General features: G+C 43.5%; 1 protein-coding gene across 1 annotated transcript in view; it reads right to left on the bottom strand.

Moving 5' to 3' along the window:
- The window catches only part of CR2 (complement C3d receptor 2), a 436172-nt gene that overhangs the window by 200637 nt on the left and 222678 nt on the right, over positions 1–12857 (bottom strand). The window lies entirely within an intron of this gene.

Below are 12857 nucleotides of genomic sequence, written 5' to 3' on the forward strand. Positions count from 1 at the left end.
AATTGGAAAATACATAAATTTGAAGGATAATAAAATAGTACATACCGGATATGAGTAATGAACAAAGGTGACATTAGTGGGAATTTTGCAGGCTTAAATGTTTATATTAGAAAATAAGAAAGAATAGAAATTAGAGAGCTAAGTGTCTTAAGAAATTACAAAAACAATAAAATGTACACAAAGAAGAAGCCAAAAGTTGATCTTTTTGAAAATCTTAAAACTGATATTTTTTTACTAGTTCGATTTGGACGCCTGGGTGGCTTAGTTATTGAAGCGTCTGATTCCTGATTTCGGCTGGGGTCATGATCTCAGGATCCTGCAATGGAGTTGGGCTCCCCGCTCAGCAGGGAGTCTGCTTCTCCCTCTCCCTCTGCCCCTCCCCCGCTTGTGTTCTCTCTCGCGCACGTGCTCTCTCGCTCTCAAATAAATAAATAAAATCTTTAGAGAAAAAAATCAGGACCAGAGTAAAGATATCTTGTATCACTGCTTCCAGTGAATATCGTACTTCCTGTTCTGGCCTGTGCAGCAAGAAAAAGAAATAAATGGTATAAGAAATGTAAAGAAAGAGATAAAACTGTTATATGCACAAACCTACCCAAATAGTTTTTCTGGGTAAGGTGATTTTAAAATTTATACGGAAGAATGGATGTTCAAGAATAGTCAAGATGTTTTTGAAGAAAAGGAATGGGGTGGAGTGAATTGGCACTACCATCTCTACATCAAAATTTATTTTGAACTATAGTAATTAAGACAGCGAGATATTGGCACAAGGATAGAAATATGTGACTGGAATAGACCAGAGAGCCCAGAAATACCGAAAATGTGACTAAGACTAAAATGGCACTTAAGATTGGTAAGGAAAAGATAGACTATTAATTAATTAGTTCCGGGTCCATTAACTTCATTCAAAATAACAATTTGGATCCCAGTATCACTGCAATATCGGTATCAATTCCAATTAGATTAAAGGCTCAGTTTGAAAAGCAAAAGTTAAAATTTTTTGATAAAATCATAGGAAGATATCTTTAAGACTATGATACAGAGAAGAACTTCTTATATAAGATATAAAAGGCACAATTCATAAAGAAAAAGATTGATAAATTCCACTACATTACGATTTAAAACTTCTATACAATAAAAGAAAACATTAAAAAAAAAGACAAGTCACAGACTGGGAAAAAATACTCTAACATATAACTAATAAATAATTAATATCCCGAAAATAGAAAGCTCTCTTGACACAACCCAACAGTTCTCTATGTGTGATGTGCTTTACAACATAAACATGTGATTGACATTTTTTACTATATAAATCTATATATTTTAAAACTATAAATCCATATTGTATAGATTTAAAATAAGATGTGGCTTGAGAGAGAATTAGTGGAATTAGTCGAATGGTAAAATAGAAATGAAGAAATTATCTGAAATGCAGCTCAGCTGTTCAGAGGTAGAAACTATGAATAAGAAATGGAGAGACATAGAGGACAGATTTAGAAGTTCTAATAAGTATTAATCAGAGTTCCAGAAAATAAAGACTGACTGAGGTAGAGGAAATATTTGAAGAGCTAATATCTGAGTCTTCCCCAAAACTTATAAACAGGGGCACCCTCGCTGGAGAACAATTTGTGAATACATTCTAAAGTTGAGTGTGTGCATTTCCCAACAACCCAACAATCTTACCCCTAGGTATGTATATACCACCAATAATTTCTTGCACATATGTATAAGGTAACATGTACAAGAATATTCATAGTGTTAGCGTTTGTAATTGGAAAATACTGGAAATATTCATCAATATGAGAGAAGATAAATTATGATATATCCACATAATAGAATACCATGCATCACTAAAAATTAATAAGCTACGTATGTCAACACAAAGAAATCTTGCAATGATACTGAGGGATAAAACCAAGTTAAAGAAAGCATATGGTACGATGCCATTTATTTAAAAGGTACAAATGTGTAATACAATAAATACCACTCAGAGATAAATACAATTGTATTTGTATAAAGTATAAGTATAAAGACATGCTCAGAAATAAACACCAAACTTGGGATGGTTATTTCCTGTGGACAGAGTGGGGAGAGGCAGAGTTATGATCAGAAAAGGAGGATGTAGGGGTCTTTAATTGTATTGGTAACATTCTGTTTCTTAAAGAGAGTAAAAGTCTCACAAGTTCCTTACACCACTCTTTATAGCCTTTTTTATGCCTGAAATATTCCAAAATCTATTTTTAAGCAGCTAAAAGGCCTTTGAGATATAACTGAGGATGTCCAAGAAGTGGGGCTATTTTAACTGAAATATTAATAGAAAAGTTTCTAGAGACATCTAAAGATTCATAAAACACAGTTTATCCATGGGTTATTCTTGACTCTTCATCTTCCTTTCTCCCCCGGAATACACTGAATTTCCCTTGGACTGGCAATATCATATATCTTCATGGCACGCATGTTCTCCTTTCTCCTCTCCATGTTCACTGTATCCTCAGCTTATAAACATTCTCAAGCCTCTACTGTCCTTGATAAATAAATAAGGAACTCCTGTCACTTACACCTGCTCTGAACTCCTTGCCTTCTCTCTCACCCAGAGTTCTTGGAGGAGTAGCTTAAACTTCCTATCTACAGCCCATCACTTTTACTCGCTCTGTAAACCACTCCTATCTGGTTCTTGTCCACTTTGCTGGAAGAGCTCACACTTGGGTTACAACAATCACTTGAAAGTCAAATTCCAAGTAACTTTTCAGTTTAATAGACACTGCCTGCACTTGACATTGCTGATCTCCGCCTGCTCCCCGAAGCTCTATTGTTCCCTTGGTTCTGCGATCCTCATCGTTCCTTGTTCTCCTCACACGTCTTATTCCCCTTCTGTTTGCTTCATAATCTCTGAGTTAATCACTTTTGTTATAAATCAGGTGACCCAATGCACATGGGTGGGTTTCTGAATTTTCTGTTCTGTTCTGTTCATATCCTTGTTCCAGAACCACACGATCCTTTTTTTTTTTAAGATTTATTTGTTTGAGAGAGAGAGAGCGAGTGAGCGAGAGAGAGAGCGCGCGCAAGGAGAGTTGAGGGGGGCAGAGGGAGAGAATCTCCACACTCTGGACACAATATAATAATCACAGAATTTAAACTCAAGTTGTTAGAGGTTTGCTGTTTATTTGTAGGTTATTAACTTTACAGCACATAATATTCAACCTCCGTAAGTAAGGGCTCACGAGGTTCTCTTATTCTAAATAAAAAATACTGCTTATGTTTGAATTGCTTACTGCTGAGTAACAAATCCCCCCAGAACGTACTGACATCAAACAATAAGCGTGTCATCACATTCGAGAAATCTGTGGGTCAGAGAAAAGCAGGAAGGGCTTGTGGGGCCTCTGCTGGGAACCCTGGAATGGCTAGAGTTTCCTTCATTCATACTTCTGGCACCTGATCTGGGGCTCTGAAAGGCTGGGTTCAGCTGGAGCTGTCAGCCTGAGCGCCTAGATGGGGCCTCTCCATGTAGCAAGTGACAGCAGGGTTCCAGGAGAGGGAGCACATCCGGAGAGCGAGCATTCCCAGAAAAAGGAGGACACTGCAGGACCCTTTCTGATCTAGCCTCTGAAGGGCCCAGCAGCTCTGCCATCATCTTCTCTTAGTCAAAGCGATCACAAGCCAGCTCAGAATTTTTTTTAAGATTTTAGTTATTTATTTGAGAGAGAGAGAGAGAATGAGTGGGAGGGGCAGCGAGAGAGGGAGAGAGAGAGAAACTTAAGCAGACTCCACACCAGCGCGGAGCCCGAGGCAGGGCTCGATCCCACGACCCTGAGATCATGACCTGAGCCGAAACCAAGACTTAGACGCTTAACCGACTGGGCCACCCAGGCGCTCCAAGCCTGCTTAGATTTAAGGGGCAGGGACATAGAGCCTGCCTCTCAGTGGTAGGAGTCTCAACAAGTTTGGGACCATATCTTAAAATCACCAAAGTTTATAAAAATATCAAGACTTTAATCATGTTTTTTTCTTTTATTTCTGCTCCCTAGTTTCTCTCTTTATGGCTTGTATCGGGTCTGGGAGTGATGCCTTCACAGTACGCATAGTTCTGTAGCATCTCACAGTGTCCACAGTTAGATATATTCTGCAGGAGGGATGTGACATTTCAATGGGTCCCCATCACCCCGCACATCAGGAAGATGTGGGGCAGTATTAGACACAAATTCTAAATCTCCCATTGCTCTCTTCTGGAATTTTCCCATTGTCATGAACCATGAAAAAACTGGCATCATATGGTACCCAAGAAATGTAACAGGGAGAGTTTCCTGGCTTAAGAAACTTTATTTTAGGGGCGCCTGGGTGGCTCAGTCGTTAAGCGTCTGCCTTCGGCTCAGGTCATGATCCCAGAGTCCTGGGATCGAGCCCCTCATGGGGCTCCCTGCTCCGCGGAAAGCCTGCTTCTCCCTCACCCACTACCCCCTGCTTGTGTTCCCTCTCCCGCTGTGTCTCTCTCTGTCAAATAAATAAATAAAATCTTAAAAAAAAAAGAAACTTTATTTTAAATTATGATAATAAGTAACATATGGGGAGATACTTAAGTGAAAATAAATATTTTAATATTTCATTTGAATAGTAATAGGGTACATTTATGGAGTACTTAACTCACCACTTGTCAGTACCATGCTCAGCACTTCTTTGATCTTTTAAGATTCTATGGCCTTTCTCCTCAAAGTCCTCAGACCAGCAGCATCCACATCACCTGGGAGCTTGCTAAAAACACAGAATCCTGGGCCCCAGCCCAGACCTCTTGAATCAGAATCTGCATTTTAAACAAGATCCCCAGGTGATTCGTGCTCACTTGAAAGCTTTAACATACTGCTTTATGAAGTAGGCACCATTACCATCTGCCCATCTGCCTGAAGAAACTTGCTGAAGGAGCACAATTCTGAGTTAGTCGAGCCAGAATCCAAATCCAGTCTGACTGGCTACGAGACCCCTATGCTCCTGACCACTACTCCCAAAGGCCTCACAGTAAATTCCATCATCCTGTTAGCGAGGGTTTTTGCTCTATGGACAACTGCCAGGTGTTTAAAGGGAGGTTGTGAAAGTCTTCCAGGATTCTGAAAACGAGGCTCTAGAACAAGTTTCTCCACCAGAGCAGCATTGCTCCATGACCTCGAGAACTGTTCAGCCCTCTGTTTCCCCTGAATGATTGAAAATACCTTAAAGATGGGACCATTGCCCTGTTTGTTTTCACATCTCCAGAAATTAACACAGAAGCTGGCACATAACAAAGGATCCTCTCCTTACATGCTCATTAATGAATCAACAATAGACCTGTTTGTTCAAGTGATCTGTATAGATTGTGGACAGTTAACTGGAAGCTGACGTTATTTTGCAATAAAAGAAGGTGCAGGGGCTTTCTCTGGCGTTTGTTAAGAGCCCAGAAGTTCAGCTGCAGAAAACCAAGGAACGCGCCCTTGGCTTGTCAGCGCGGCTTATCTCTCCATGAAGGCGGCCCCCAACCTCAGCCAAGCAATGGAACTTCCTGAGAAACGTGCTCCTTTCTGTCTCAGCTCTGGAGCGCAGCTTCTCTGTGGCTATAATTAAGCTCCACCCGATTTATGAAGGACAGCACCTGTGAAATGCTGGGACGCTTGATTCCCCACGTTTCTGTGGTCCCACACCTTTTCTCCTTTTCTTCTTCTCCTTCTCCTTCTCCCTCCTCTTCCTCTTCCTCTTCTCCTTCTCCTTCTCCTTCTCCTTCTCCTTCTTCTTCTTCTTCTTCTTCTTCTTCTTCTTCTTCTTCTTCTTCTTCTTCTTCTTCTTCTTCTTCTTCTTTTTCTTCTTCTTTTTCTTCTTCTTCTTCTTCCTCTCTTTCTCCTTCTTCTTCCTTCTCCTTTCTTCTCCTTCTCCTTCTTCTTCTTCTTCATCAGTTAAATCTCATCTCTTCCTACCGAGCAATCTAAGGAGAGGAGAACGTGGACATGCAGCAGTGGTTCATGGTTAGAGCAACCAGACGTCCTGGTTTGCCCAGGACGGACTCTGTTTATGCTTGCTCTCCTGGTGTAGTTATTAAAAACATCCTCTTTCGCTGTCAAAAGCGTCTCTGTTTGGATGATAAATGAGGTGGTCACCGGAGTCACTGGGACCTAGTGATGGCTCTGAAGTCAGCTCAGGGGCCAGAACAGGGCAAGTCCCTCATGCAGGCATCTGCTTTCTGGACGGGCACTTTATCAGTGGTTGGCTGTTTCTCCAAGTGTGGTCCTCAGGCCGCCTGCTGCTGTCTCTGCAGAGCTGCCCAGGCCCCACCTTGGCCCTACTCGGTCAGAAGCAGGAGCTTCCTTTCCTCCTTTAGTCTGACACCCTGCTCTCACCTTAGCTTCCCTCAAAGACCCCCTGAGGACCTTCTCTCCCCCCAGCCCACGTCCTCCTAACCCTGGGCACCCAAATTCTTAGTTTTCAGTCGCAAGGCCTCCAGCTTCCCACCATCCTGCAGCAGTAGCCTGAATACCACCCTTGTCTCCACACCACGGTGCTATTATTAGGGGCTAATGTCAGAAACTCAAACTGCAATCCCTGGCAGCCCTTTGATCCCCCCACCCCCAAGCGGAGGAGAGAATCGCCGGAAGGGACAGCCCAGCCTGAGGTTAGATAGTCCGGTGCTCTTTCCTCTGGGCTCCAGGGCACTGCAGGCCAGCAGGAAGGAGCTGAGCTATTCTTAGCCAAGGTGTGGGAGCCTGGCAGGAGCTGCAGGTGCTGCCTCAAGGGTCAGAGACAGGAAATGGCCACCCACTTTGGCTGCCCCCCCCTTTGGCTGCCCTTCACACGAGGAAATGACCACCACACTCCCTCAACCCAGCAGCAACTGGGGCCACCCCCTCGGTCCCCTCTGCAGCGAGCATGGCTCAGCCTCCCTGTCACCGGTCAGTGTGTGGGTACAGTTAACCACCATCTCGGTTCCTTCATGGAACCCTATCATTCCACAGATGCCAAGGCTGAGCTCCAGAATGAGGACTTGATTTGTCCAGGCCCCCTGGATATTCTGGGTCTGACCCAGAACTCTAACCAGTGCCGGGCAGGGTCCTAGGTTATGGCAGCCACAGGGTTGGGTTAAAGTTTCCAAATGCCAGTCAGAAGGCGTGGGCTGTCTGTGACAACATCCTCTTAAGTCCTTGGGAAAATGATGAAAAATAAGATAAGATCACCGATTGTACTTTTAGAGAAAGGGCTTTCTTTTTAGTTTATGCTCTCCTCAACTTGAGATTGTAAAAAAATGACCTTATTTTTATGAAAAGACTATACTAGCGTATGATAATCCTATGTCAGCCCTAACATGAATACATCTTTTACTGAAGTGTGAAGTGAAAATATGTCTGTGAACCAATAAAGCAGAGAATACCGACAAGAAAATAAAGCCACAGTTAATTAATTCATTCAGGAAATATTCAGAGGGTCTCCTAACTGGCCTGCATTGCATCAGGGCACAAAATACACATGGTTCTGCCCTCATGCTGCTTACAGCCAAATGGGGATGACAAGTGACAAACAAGTAAATGTGGGACTGGAAAATGTCATAGGTGCTACAAATGAGTTTTTTAAAGGACGGTGCTATAAGACAGTATAGAAGGGACTGGGAAGACTTAGTTTCAATCAGGCGGTCAGGGAGCCCGTTGACAGAAAGCCATCAGGGGACAAAGGGCAGCAGTCAGGCAAAGGGACAGCTTGGATGGAGATCTGAGGTTGGAAGAGACCTCGGCAAGATTTAGGAAGCTGAGACAGCCAGTGAGGGGGAGAGTGGGCGAAGGGGCCAGCCTCAGAGTGGAGTCCGACAGGCAAGGTGAAGCCCAGACCCTTCAGACCTGATTGGCCATGGTGAGCAGTTTGGATTTTATTTTAGAGCAAAGGGAAGTCACTGAAAGGTTTTCGGCAGGGGAATGAAATGGCCCAGTTTTCATTTTAAACATCTTATCTCTGCCTGCTGTGTGAAGAATGAACAGGGGAAACTCCAGAATGGTCAGAGGGAGACCAGATCAGAGGCCACTGGAATTCCAAGTGAGAAATGCAGGAAATACAGAGAAGTGGTAGACTTTCCTCAAGATTATGTTCTACTTGTAAGCAAACACACACACACACACGCACGCACGCACGCACAATGAGTCAGATTATTTGGCAAATTCAATAAAGTCATATGTTTGGACACAGATTTTTGGAGACAAGAGCTGAGAACACTCCGGGACCTTCCCACTCCCTCTTTAGTTCTAATCCTCTGGCTTGACTATGGGGTCTTCAGATGGTCACTGTGCTTGCTCCCCTAGGTCAATACAACCTCAGAGACCCTGTCCCTGCTGTCCCCAACCAGTCCTCCCAAAGTCCCCGAGTTTGGATGCAGCTATCTCTGGAGAAAACACACATCTGGGAAACAGCTTTCTGGCCACTCTCACAAAATCATCTTCTAATCCAGTTGAAGCTGGAGTGGAGTGAAGGCGTGGAGGACTAAGGAAAAACATGAAGCCTGTCCAAGATGGGATCTGGGTAGAGTGTCAGGGGCACCACCCCATCTTTGGAGACATGCCTCCAGGGAAGCCCTTGGGATTTCAACTGGCCTTTGCGCCTTCCTCTTGTCCCTGCAAAATCAGATGGGTCCCACAGCTGTGTACCATCTGCTACCCTCCACCCCAGAGGAAGCTACGGTTTGGGGGTTAAGGAAGTGAGGCAAAGACAGTGACTCTTCTTTGGCTCTGGAGGGTGAGTTGTAGGAACGAGTCTAGACTTCCCACAAAGTAGGCAAGTGTCCTGGAATCCATCTGCACAGTGGCTCCCCCAAAACTCTCTCCTGGCATGGAAAAAAATGTTAAAGGAAACTCAGTGTCCTGAGGCTTCCAAACTCCTTTCCTACTGAATGGTTCATAGACTCTGGCTTAGAGACTTCATCTTTCCTGTTCACTCTACTCCCTGCCCCTCCTCCTTCCTGCACACCCCAAGCCCTTGCACCCCAAGTTTCCAAACCTGGATCATTATAAGTCTAGCAGCACCTAGTCAGGCTGACATGCAATCCTCCCTAAAGGAAGAGAACTGTACTTCCACCCAGTAGATGATGTTATCAGCCCCCTCCCTGAGCTCAGAAGTTTGGTACAGCCCAGACATATGGATCTTTTTAGAGACTCATGCAGTTTGGCAACCCTGTTTCACACCCTCTGAGCCCTGCTGTTCTGACACGGCTCTGCTGGGAGTGCACCAGGAGAGGGAATGAGAGGATCTGTGCAGGCTCTGTTATTCTTGTTCTTCTCTGGTCATTTCTCCTGGCAACTCTCTACTCAATCTGGAAAACAAGAATTGTTTCTTTCCTGGTTCAGTCTTTGGCTGAAAACAGAAAGGAGCTAAATAAGAGAGAAAGAAGGAGAGAGGGACAGAGAGAGAGATGAGAGAAAGAACACAGAACTACACTGGTCAGTTTTCCAAGACAAAGACTGGGAGCTCCTCAACTAGCTATATACTCTGCCTTGCTCCTCCTCCTCTTCTCCATCTCTGGTCACTCCAGGGAGAGCTATTTGCATCCCCCAAGTGTGTGTGATTGGTGCTGCTGGATTGTGCAATGCACAGCCTGAGCACTATCTACTTCAACCCAGCCTCCTCCATCAGGTAATCCACCCTGAGCCTCTGGTCAGTAAATTTAGCCTTGCTCCATATGTTCTAAAATGATGAAAAATTCTTCTGCGGAGACAAAAAGAGGTCTCTGAACCTTCTGCCCCCCTTTCCCAGCCAGACACACAGGAGGCTGGCCTGTCTTGGAGGAAAGGGAACTTTCTTGCTGCCCCTAGAAGAAAGAACGACTTCTCTGCTCAGAAAGCAACAGCCAGACCTGCCAAGGAAAGTACTCTGGTGCTCAGAGGTCTTCTCCCAGAGTGAGACCTCTGGTGACCCCCCAGCGCAACCAGGGAGTCTGTAAATTTTGAACCCTAAAGGGTGACGGCATCTTGGATGAAGATGCTAAACTAGGAGGAGTCCAAAAATTCACAGGAATCGGGCCATTCTGGAGCCATTTCCCCACCCTCTGCCTCCCAGGTGGTCTCTTCCGGGCCCACAGAACCAACACAGATGATGAGAAGCGGGAGAAATGAGAAGTGAAGAATGCCTTGCCTTTTTCTTCCAGAGCCAGGCCTGGACCAACCACCTTATTTTGTTTTTGATGGTTTCAAGACAGAAAAGACCTCTACACAAAGCGTAAGAGTCAATAGCTTGGGACAGATGTTTCCTTTCCAGCCACATTTTCCTGCCCTGAGTTAAAAATAGCCACCCTCTTTGCTTTGGCTTCCATAAGATGTATGTTAACGCTCTCCAGTTGGGTTTGCAGAGACAAAGATTGATGGGTCCCTGGATTTTAAAGCCTATTGGCCTATGAACTAGATGCAATATTGGGTGCAAGATGATCCAGCCCCTGGAGCGGGGGGTCCCTGGACCCTCTCGTGAGGGAAACTGCTTCCCTACACCTACCTTCAGATAGCACCAGACAGAACTTCTAAGTGAAGAAGGCAGTTTGCTAAGTAGCTCCTCTTTTGTTTCTCCATAAATCCTTCATCTTGGAATTTTCTTGAATCAATTACACGCCAACCCCCAGGGTAGCCTGGACCCCCTTTGATACTCTGGCTTTAATGGAAACATAAACGCTATCCACTAGCATTCATGAGCAATGCTGAGACAGGTCTGCACGGTCAGGAAGATTTATTGAAGGCCTAGAACTGACACAAGGGAAATGAGCAGAGACAATACCAGAAGTACAGCCACATTGACAGTCAGAAACAGTGGATGTCTGACCCATTCTCAGAGCGCTGCTTCCCGGGACTGAAAGGATCCTTATCCAAGTTGGCTTCATCACAGACGTGTTCACCCTTTAGCCAAGCTGTGTTGAGCGATCACAAGGCCGCTCCCAGAGGACACCCCAGATCCTGACAAAGCCAAAGGGAAGAACTATAATCATAAATAATTGCCACACCTTTCACCTTCTCAAAACAAAAATAGCTTTGCTTGTTATTTTTGTTTATAGAAGTAATGCACAGCTATTGTAAACACCAAATGCACAGGCTGCCTACAGAGTGGAGAAGAAAGTGAAGTTTAGCCATAACTTCACCACCAGAGACGATCCTTGTGCATGTACAGGCTGCATGTTATCATTTCACAAAGTAAAATAACATCACACTGTGACACACTGTTTTCCCACTATATCACCAGCTCTCGATAGGTGCAGCAATGCACAGAAACGCTGTGGGTTGTGAGCAGGTCTAGCTGAAATGCCACAGCCTTTCTCTCTGACTCAGGAGCTTGTCCCTTAGGAGCCAAACTGAGATGGTGGCCCTAGGCCAATGCTTGGAGGGGAGGGGGAAATGAGACATTACATTTTATGCCTCTTTTCTAATCATCATTACATTTTTGCCTTTAATGATATCCCAAGGGGCCTGTGAAACGTGCCAACAGATTATCTTGGGCGCCTGCACTGGGTGGTCAGCCCAAGCTCACTCCCATCTAAGGAAGAGCCCCACCTACTCAAATGCAATGAGGATGTTATCCCAACATATAATTCCTGTATACATACATATACATCCATGAGTAACTTGAAAACTCGTATAACTTAAACATTTGTAACAAATTAAGACACAAATTATTCACGAACAAGTAATGATATGGATTAGAAAGGGGACATACTCCAGATAAAGCACAGAATAATGAGACAGAAGGAATTTTATCAATAATAATTTGAAATCTTTGATAAATATGTAATTGCCTAGGAAAATAATAACACTTGCTCAAGGAGAAATTTTTTTAAACTGAGAACTCATAACAACTAATGGAATCAGTATTTTAAAATAGTCTCACACTAAATACTGGACCCAAATGATTTCATAGGCAAGTTCTAACAAATTTTTAAGGAAGTAATCATCCCAGTCTTATAAAAATTCTTCCTGAGGATAGAAAAAGAAAAAGAAAAGAAATACTCTCCAACTCATTTTATAAGGACTTTATAACCCCAATACCAAAATCAAACAATGACATAGTGAGGAAGAAAAAATACAGGCTCATTTCACTTATGAATACAGAAGCAAAAATCATAAATAGAAAATTGGACTCGCAAATTAAATCCTACAGTGTATAAAAATGATAATAAACCATGACAAAGTTGGGCTTAACGCAAAGTTGGTTTAATGTTAGAAAATCTATATATGTAATTCACTGTGCTACCATATTAAAGGAAAAAATACATATCGTTTCGATAGATCTAGATAAGACATTTTTAAAAATCATAGTAAGCTCATTACTAAAGAAAGAAATCGGGGCGCCTGGGTGGCTCAGATGGTTAAGCGTCTGCCTTCGGCTCAGGTCATGATCCCAGGGTCCTGGGATCGAGTCCTACATCGGGCTCCCTGCTCCTTGGGAGCCTGCTTCTCCCTCTGCCTCTCTCTCTCTCTCTGTCTCTCATGAATAAATAAATAAAATCTTAAAAAAAAATTAAAAAAAAAAAAGAAAGAAATCTTTTAGTAAATGAAGAATAGAAGGGAATGTGTTTAGCATGATACAGAGCACATATAAAAAATAAGCAAACATAATCCTAAGTGGGAAAACATTAGAATATTAGCCTTTAAAACCTGGAATGAGGCAAGGATGTTTAGGATCAGCACATCTTTTTTTTTTTATTTATTTTTTATTCTTATGTTAATCCCCATACATTACATCATTAGTTTTAGATGAAGTGTTCCATGATTCATTGTTTGTGCATAACACCCAGTGCTCCATGCAGAATGTGCCCTCCTCAATACCCACCACCAGGCTAACCCATCCTCCCACCCCCCCTCCCCTCTAGAACCCTCAGTTTGTTTTTCAGAGTCCAT

This window comes from Leptonychotes weddellii, chromosome 6, assembly GCF_054177405.1.
Source record: "Leptonychotes weddellii isolate Sample4059 chromosome 6, ASM5417740v2, whole genome shotgun sequence".
Classification (NCBI taxonomy): Eukaryota; Metazoa; Chordata; class Mammalia; order Carnivora; family Phocidae; genus Leptonychotes; species Leptonychotes weddellii.